This window comes from Xyrauchen texanus, chromosome 11 (genome assembly GCF_025860055.1).
Source record: "Xyrauchen texanus isolate HMW12.3.18 chromosome 11, RBS_HiC_50CHRs, whole genome shotgun sequence".
In the NCBI taxonomy this organism is placed as follows: Eukaryota; Metazoa; Chordata; class Actinopteri; order Cypriniformes; family Catostomidae; genus Xyrauchen; species Xyrauchen texanus.
In genome coordinates this window covers 44,726,217-44,736,061 of record NC_068286.1, presented here as the reverse complement: position 1 = coordinate 44,736,061, position 9,845 = coordinate 44,726,217, and positions in this window count along the sequence as shown.

Here is a 9,845-nt window from a genome sequence, read left to right as displayed (position 1 = left end):
CCACTTTTGAAACAGAAAAACAAACACGATCGGTCGGTCTGTCTATAAAAGTGCGCTCATAAAATGTGACATCATCCATAGCATCGAGGTCAACTCTGCCTTACTCTTACATTAAGATTGCCTTAGTAAAACTTGCTCTTAGCAGTTTTGTGAATAGGTTTCAAGCAAAAACTCATACTCTTTGTAGAACTCCTAGTAGTAAGATATAAATCTTTGTGAATACGGGCCCAGTCTTAGACTTTGCTGGAAGCTGTTTTTAGCATCTTTATAAAAAGCTCCTACTCTTACACAAGTCCTACTCTTTGCTAAGAAATTTTTGACACTTATCTCCAAGCTTCTGAGATGTTTTATGCATGCGGCCCCAGATCTGTTCCCTGAAGGGCTTGGTATATGTGATCCCAGGTCTTTTCCAGCATTGCACTCGCTTAAATGCCAATGAGGAGCTAAATATAATGAGCTGAACATGTGTTTACCCCATCCTCTGCTTGCCTTTGTGTGTTTTTTGGGTCAAAGAAGGCAGTGGTGTTTCTCTTCATTACAAAACTGACAGTTCAGAAGCCGCCTGTGTTGTGACAGCTCACAATCCAATTACCTCTTTCGGTTTAACGAATTTTGCTATCCTTTGACGCTGCTTGCAGCAAGGGTGCCTGTTCATTAGGGGACTCCAGCGATGTGGGTTTCCATCACACACAAAGACCCAGAGCTAATGGGGATGCACAGTAGATGGTGGAGTGTGATGCCTCCGATTGGAAAAAATTATTCACTGTGTTGTTTTGATAACGGGCGAATGGTTCCAGTGGTTGAAGAACAAATGAAGAGTTTGATTCACGTGCCGAAATGTCTTTTCAGCTTGAGGAAACTATTGGCAAATATGACAGTGGTGGAAGATGATGACTACGTAATTTAGAAACAGCTGTTAGTCTTTCCGGTTTAAGGTTTGCTAAAGGTAAACACACAGAGAGATTGTCAGGCATCTTAATTGTGTTTTTGTCCAAGGGAAATCAAACCATTTTCTAGGACTAAGTTTAACATGAGTTAGGCAAAGGTAAACAGGCAAAGGCTATAGGTTAATGTTAACTCATTTCTATGCTTAATAAGTTATAGTTTAAAGCCTTAGGTGTTGCTAAAGAAAACTACTGTACATGTGGTAGATTTACAGGGGGTCATATCATGAAAAATAACAATTTTCCTTGACCTTTTGAAATAAGAGTTCAATGTACTACAATAAAATATCAAACTTTCATGAGCATTTCTTTAAAGTAATCTTCAAAATCGACTCATTCCGAACTTCCACAAGCTTCTGATGTTAATCTTCTGATTTCAAGTACTTTGGTGTTCACTAGGGCTGGACTGGGAAGAGATATCGGCCCAGGATTTTACATAGCAACTGGCCCAAAAGTTGTTGGGGGGGGTAATTTCCCTTTTCCCTGTTCGCTGTCCTTTTCTGCATATCGCGGTGGCTATTTGTGGTCCGTTCTGCATAACGTGGCAGCTCATTTTAACTTATCGCGGCCCATTCAGCCCGTTTCGCGGCCCACCCACCGGCCCGCGTGGTTCTCCCAATGGCCAGACCGCTCCTGTTTGGCCCCAAAGTGCATCGACCCACCAGGAAAATGCCTGGTATACCAGCTTACCAGTCCAGCCCTGGTGTTCACAATCTTAACTTGCCCAGTCACATTGAGTAATAAGAAGGAAGTAGTGAAACAAGCAGCTGGGGCCGTATGCATAAAACTTCTCAGAAATGCTCCTAATTATAGTCTTTCAACTTTTAGTAAAGACTAATGCCGCCTTCATGTGCTATCGTCTCGAAGTGGTAATAATGAGTACGTTATGTTCAAGTGCTTTATTGTCTGAAAGAACAGGAAACATGGACGAGGCCAGGTTCATTCATACATATTTCTTGAGTTTATTTTGATGCCATAACACATATTACTCAGCTTGATGATGATAATGGAATTTTGGTCAAATACAAGCTATCTTAATGTTGTTAAAATCAACAACATACATAGAATGGTTGCTGATATACATAAATGAATATGACCAAAACGGCAAGCGCTAACAGTTAGCTATATTTAGAAAAATTAACAAAGCCGGTTATTCGCTTCAGAAACCGTACTCTCCTCCGCCATGTTGAAATTTAGAGCTCCTCCCATCTCGGCAACTCGGGTGTCATCTAGAATTCCGAGTTTCCCACTTGAACTTTCCTGTATTGTAAAACATTGTTCCACATCTTGCCGAATGTTGTCCTCAAACAATGTGCAAACTGAAGGATACAAACAATCAAAATGGAAGAAATATAACACTGCACATATAACATGATTTGTCTTTCAAGACAAGACTTAAAATCTTATGCCAGTTTGCTTGTCAAGTAAATAAATTCAGTTAAACACGGTTCAATTAATTGATAAATTTGACGTTCAACATATCAACGTTTTATTGTGGTTCTCCGCAATTCACTCTAAGCCTATTTTTATTTATATGTATTTGTTTATTTTTGGCCTATTTGAAGTAATAATGACTCGCTTGCTGTTTTGTAAAATGGAAATGGAAAATGTCATGACTTTGAATTTTATAATACTTACAAATAAGAATAAATCATCAGTATAATGTTAAGTTATGAGCTGGGGTTAAACATCTCTCAAACATCTCCCTCACAAAACGATGAGCTTATTAAATGTTTTCTACAGTGTTCAGGTTGGGCTCTTTTCAGATGCGGCTCTGTACCATTTTTCAAGTGTCTTTTTTCCCATCAAAACACATTTTCCATACTGTAAAGTGGCGTCATAGACAGGGATGGATTATGACTTGCAAGGCCCTGGGGCCAATTATCTCCAAGGGCCCCCCCCCCCCTCCAACCAAAAGATGTTAACCTGGGGTGGGGGGGTTGTTCATGCCCAAAATGGTTCACCAAACTGGATTGTGCAGCCTTAAAGCCCAGGGCACCCCCGGGCAGTCAAGGGCCCCCTGGTAGTCAAGGTCGGTCGGTAATCCGTCCCTGGTCACAGATGGAGTTTTGTCCCGCTAGAATGAAGATATTCAGCTAATCATAATTCAATTCATTAACGATTATTTTCATCATTGGTTTTTATCATTTTAATGTTATTTAGGTTTTATTGATTAGTTGTTTCAGCCCTCTGAAAGCTTGCATATTTAGCCTATCAAATTTTTCAAATGCTTAATTCACAACAATGAGTTTCAACGTATTCATTAAATGAAAAAATGTGCCGCAATTAAAAATATATATATTGATGGATTTCATTCCGCTTAACTACGAAACACATTTGCTCAAATTCCACTTTCATAAGTCCAACACATTCATCATCGTGCTACTCTTAACTAGGATAGAAGACCTCTCAATTCAATTCAGCTTTATTGCAATGACAATTGGAGTTTGGTATTGCCAAAGCATTTTAAGGTTATGTAAATACAAACTCTCACCTCTCCAACACTCTTAGAATTTTTTTTTTATTCAAAGCGACTTACATTGCACTTATTACAGGGACAATCCCCCCGGAGCAACCTGGATAACAGTTACGCCACCACCACCATTCTTAAACAATGTAGGAGCTGAGAGCATGTCTTAACAATTCTGAACCTTTATGAATCACACTTACTCTTAAGTCTAGGAATAAGAGTAAAATGACGTAATTCTTAGGCTTTATGCATACGGCCCCTGATATTTATTTTTAGTAAAGTTCCCTGATCATTTCCCTTTAACCACCACAGAATGTGCTGCACATTTCAGGGCAAATTGTTTTGTGGACCTTTCACACTGTAATGCAGGCTTTGCAGAGAGGCTGTTATTGAAGTCTTTGGCAGCACAAATTAAACTATATTGGACCAAACAGCAAACCCGCAGCCTGTTAGTGTTCACAGCAAAGCTCTGTTACTTATTTCACACTGAAGAGGGTGTTTACAAAAAAAGAAAATCCTTTTTTTTACCTCTAAGGGTCAAAAAGAGGGTGGAAACTGACACTAAAATGTAAAAGTGGACTTCAAGGTAAAATCTCATTCTGAAAATGTGTTAATAAATCTATGAAAGCCCATGAAAGTTTCCAGGATTTTTCCTTCTTCTAAAGATGCACAGGATTTGCAGTATTTGACTATGATCAATGTACTGTAAATGTGGTGTGTTTCAGTGGATCATAAAGATTTATTACATTGAAACTGCTCATTATCATGTAGACTGGACTTACTCAGTCAAGCAGAGAATTAAAACCCCTAATTGTGCTGTCATCCTCTCTTTCTTCCAGACCTCCAACTCTCCTTCTCAACCTCTCTTCTATCCATTTTCCTCTGTGTATGATCACTTCTTCTCCTGATCTGTAACTCGCCCCAAACCCCTTCACTGTCTATCTTTTAATTTTACCTACCACATTCCTCTCATCCATCTCTCTTGAGTCTGTTTTCCCTGCCCTCTTTCTCTCTCTTTTCACCCCCTATATATTGCTCTATATCTGTTGAATGACCCTCCGTCTTACTTTCCCTCCCTGTTCTCTTTCAGTATCTCTGTCATTTTTTCCTCTTTCATTATCTGTTTGGCCTTATCCCTAATCTTCACTTTTCTCTCTCCATCTGTCTCTCTTGTAAAGTATCCAGGTCTTTATCTCACTCTAACTTGGTGTATTTGCTCAGTGTCTGCTCAGTTCTGGTAATTGTGAAAGGTAAGGTTCTGGCATCATTCAACATAAAAGTGGGGAATCACTTTGGATGTGATAGAAAAGAACACAAGCACACACACACACACACACACACACACACTCAGACACACTCTTGAAATAGCCACAGGGAATATTTTGTACAGCAGTGAATAGAGGAGGTTTCCTTGATGCTTCTCAATTTCCTCTGGCCTTTTGTTGTTTTGGTGTGTTTGTTTCCTGCTTACAAGTGCAGGCTGTGTGTGTGTGTGTGTGTGCGTGAGTATTAGTGTTCTGTAGCTCAAAGATACACACACATGTTTACATGACCCTGAAAGAGGTCTTAGGACTTTAACCTTGTCAGTTTTAGCTGTAATGTTTCTGACAAGGTGAGAAAAGTGTGTGTGTGTGTGTGTGAGCAGGTTTATGTGGTTTACGAGGACAATTATTTTTAGGTTACAAACTGGTAATTACTCTAGGTTATTATGCTATAAATGTGATTTATGAGGACATTTCTAGAGTCCCCATAATTTAAATAGCTTAAAAAACATATTAAACTATGTTTTATTGAAAATATAAAAATGCAGAAAGTTTTCTGTGAGGGTTAGGTTTAGGGGATATAATCTATAGTTCGTACAGTATAAAAATCATTATGTCTATGGAAAGTCCTCATAATGATAGGTAGACCAACATGTGTGTGTGTGGGCAGGTTTAAGTGGTTTACGAGGACTTTTCTTTAGGTTACAAACTGGTAATTACAAGGTATTATGCTATAAATGTGGTTTATAAGGACATTTATAGTGTCCCCATAATTCAAATCGCTTAAAAACTTACTAAACAATGTTTTATTGAAAATTTAAAAATGCAGAAAGTTTTTTGTGAGGGTTAGGGTTGGGGGATAAAATCTATAATTTGTACAGTAAAAAAAGAATTATGTCTATGGAGATTCCTCATAATGATAGCTGCACCACCAAGTGTTTTGTGTGTTTGTGTGTATGTGTTTACTTAGCTATACTTTGGGGAAAGTTGTCTCTAGAAGTGAACTAAATCTGACAACACTCTTCAAAGATAAAAATGATTGCAAATAATGAAAAACATCTATTATATATATTGTGAAATATATTACATGTTTTTAATGCTACAATGTAGTCAGTATAGCTAGCATTTTTATGAATTTTTCATAGTTTTCAACCGATTAAGCAAATAATGTTTGTTTGTTTTTCATTCCGATAATTTTAAAATGTGTTTTTTTTTTTATGTTACTTTATAATAAAATAGTTAGAAAAAGTCTGTGGTATGTTCCGATTTAGATAAGTAAATGTGCGCGTGCGTGTGCGCGCGTGCGGTTGCACTTAAATAGCATCTATTAATGTTTTTCAAATATTACCTTTCGTGTAGTGTGTAATATAACTGTTTGTGAATGTAAACATTCTAAAAAGTTTGCAAAATTTCAAAAATCAGTGTGCACGACAAATGGAGACTCCCAAAAGAAAGAACCGATTCTGAACACCTGAAACGAGTCATTAATAATTCCAGACTTCCTGTACTAACCGGTGTAATTTGGTGACAAAAAACCCGCCTCTGGTCCTCATTGGCTAATCGCGAACAGCTTTGACCCGCCCTCAAACACTACACTAAGCGGTTGACCAATCAAAACAGACTGGAACATCTGTCCAATCAGAGCAGAGTAGGCTCTCTGAAAGGAGGAGTTTAGAATGAATGCTTTAGAACGGATCATTGAACGAGTCGTTTTTGACACCGGGGGAAAAAAGATAATGCTGCAATTTAAATTGATCAAATTAAAGTGTTTTTTTTTTATTTTATTATTTTTAACCTTGGATGCATGTACATTTATTGTATGAGACCTTTATTGTATGAGAAACAAAATTAGGCACGTTTAAAAACCATAATAGGTGCTCTTTATTAAAGTGAAAAAGTTGAAACTGTGATAAATAAAAAGGGAACTCTTTACAACAAGGTTTTATTTGTTAACATGACTTAATGCATTAGGTATGATTCACTAACAATAAACAATATTTTAATACATCATTAATTAATGTTGGTTAATTTTTAATTTTAATCAATTCATAAAAAATAAAGATAAAATAGAAAACAAAACATCACACACACACACACACACACACACACACACACACACACACATATGTGTGCACAATTGTAATACAGTTTTTACCACAATAACAGTAGCCACAACATTAGTACAGATATATATTTTGTGAGAAAATGTGGTTAACTTAGTATGTTTTTTGTATGGAACATGTCTTTTTGTGTATGTGTGCAAATGAGTTTAGAACATCAGTCCAGGGTGAAATATTATAGAAACTTTGCTAGACAAAAATAATACAGGTCTTTCCAATTTTTGGATTCTCTCTCTCCTATTCTCTTTCTACCTGTCACTCTTTCTTACACTTGCTCACTTTCCCCCAACCCTCTCTCTCTCTGTCTCTAATTGGGTCTAGGATGAGTTTCTTTCGACAGGTTCATTCATCATGGACGAGACCAGAAGGACAAACCCTCTGGGAGAGACGGAGAGAGCGAGCGAGGAGGGGGGTCAGACAGCTGGATGAGAGGGTCTTTTGCCGATCAGCTTACTTCTCTCATCCTTTTTTCCCCTTTCTATTTTCCTGCTCGTCATAAGTGTCAGTATCACAGGCAGTGGAAAAGAGTAGAAAATTGTTCAATTCACCAGAGTTGTTTGATTAGATCAACATTTGTTTTTACCTTTTTTTACCATTTGCATACAAACGCACATCCTTTCAAAGAAGTTTCACGCTGACATGCGTTTCAGATAAAAGAATGGAGAAGTAGTGGTAACACTTTACAATAAAGTTCCATTCGTTAGCAATAGTAAATGCATTAGGTATCATGAACAAACAGTGTATTTATTTTACAACATTTCTTAATGTTAGTTAATAAAAATACAATTGTTCAATGTTAGGTCATAGTGCATTAAAGGGGTCATGACATGGTTTTTTTTATTGTATTATTATGTTCCCTTAGGTGCAATTATAGTATTAATATATATTTTTTTAAGAAAAACTTTTAAAATCTAGTGATTTATGACCTTTTCCCACCCTGTTTCTCATCCTCTGATTCAAACAGTCTGTTTTGGGGGCGTTTTCCATTTAAGACTTCAGTGTTAACGCCCACTGTTATGATTGGCTAACGTCAGTGCCTATGTATCAATTATTGACGCCCCCAGCCAGAACAATATGCAAGTAAACTAAGTAAAAACACTGTGATTATTCATAATGAATGAAATTGCGCTTTAAAAAGTAGTTTAAAGTTTAAAATAGATTACTTACAGTTTGCGTCGTCGTTGTTCCCAGAATAGTCGGCACGGACTTATCTTTGAGCAACAGTTTTCTGGCAAAGCCAGCATCATATTGAGATTTGTTCTCAAAACAGTCATCCTTAAAATGTACAGAACAAACGCTTAAGTTAACACTGCCGTGACTGGGTCGTCCGCAAAAAATAAACTGCATCCATTTTTCCCTGACGTCTGGATCTTTCGGCAGCTTATTCAGAGGTTTTGTTTGACCACAGCCAGGAACAGCACATCTGTGTGGCATCGTAATTTTCCTGTGCACAAGTAATCTCTGTCAGAGCTCGCTGTCCATCGACTGAACACTTGTGAGGCGACGGCGATACAAAATGAGCGTGAGTTGTCTTGCGCTTAAAGCGTAGTTATCTTGTGCTGAAGGCGGTCATATGCAAACGCTGTTACGTCACTTCTAACCGTCACGTCACTTCTAACCATGAATCCAGAACGAGCTGTATTTTGAGCTTGATTAAATAAATGATTCGTTTAGAATGGGGAGGACGTCTTAAAATATTAAACTTGCAGGACGTTTTAATGATACAAAGACCTCTTATATACCAAAAGATCAAGGCAAATTTGGTTTCTCATGTCATGACCCCTTTAACTAATGTTAACTAATACAACTTTTGATTTAAAAAATGTATTAGTATATGTTTTAATTAACATTGACTGTATTGTTCTTTGTTAGTTCATGTTTAACTAATGTTGTTTACTAATGTTAACGAATGGAACCTTATTGTGAAGTGTTACCAAAGTAGGCAAAAAGAGATGTGTGAGAGAGTGAGATGGCGTATGTGTGTGTGTGTGTGTGAGAGAGAGAGAGAGAGAGAGAGAAATCAGGATGAAAGACCGTGCTCAAGGGCCACTCATGTGAGTAATGTAGTTTAAAAATTATTGCAGTGTGCACTGTAAGATGTTCCATGTTCCTTGATAATCCATCATCAAACAAGGTATTAAAGTGCATTTAAATATTATCTGTTATATTGATTTGAACAATTATCATTACACAGCTACATTATGGCTGCTCTGAAAAGGATCTTTACCAAATTCTGTGTAAAGCACGATGCCACTGAAAAGCCACCCTAAAATGTTGCAAGCTCTAACCCATCTCAGCCCTTTGCATCAAAGGCAGCTCTGATGCTGGTTCTGTGTACATAAAATGCAGCATCAGTGCAGCTTTAAACTTAGCTCCTGTCATGACACAGTACATAGGTCATAAATCTAAATGTCACATTTGAATTCACCATTTTATGTTTTCACCTTTAAAAATGTCATTTCATAACATTATTTCGGTGTAACTGTACTTATGCCGCCTCTGTGCAGTGTTAAAGTCTGAATGTTACGGAAGTTGTGACTGACTTTACTTTTGTACCGTGACGTATTTCCGAGTTAAACAGAATATTGAATGAGGAAAAAAATAGAGGGCGGGGCTTGATTTTATCCACTGGGAATTGATTGGATCTAGAAAAGTAGGCGTTCCACACAGAAATGGAGGTAGGTCTGAATGCAAGTTTACAATCAGTTGTGGAGGACTACTCGTCGTCTGACACACCGGCAGTAATCGCTTTCAATGGGGAAGAAGAACGTTTGCAGCAGGCGGAGGAGGACGAGGAGCAGGAGCACACAGAGGATCATTTTACTGCGGTAATCAGGCCTTATAAATTTGAGCCATTACCTGCTGAGGGTACTAACGGTGACCTGGAGGTAAAGGCTCATGAGCAAGTTTTTTTTTAATCCCCTTTTCTACCAGTGGCAGGTCTGGGTCACTTGGTGACCTAGCGAAATAAGACATGATCACATGCGGAGGAAAAACACTTTTTAATAACTTAGTAGTTATTTATTTATTTCCCCTTTTCTCCCAATCT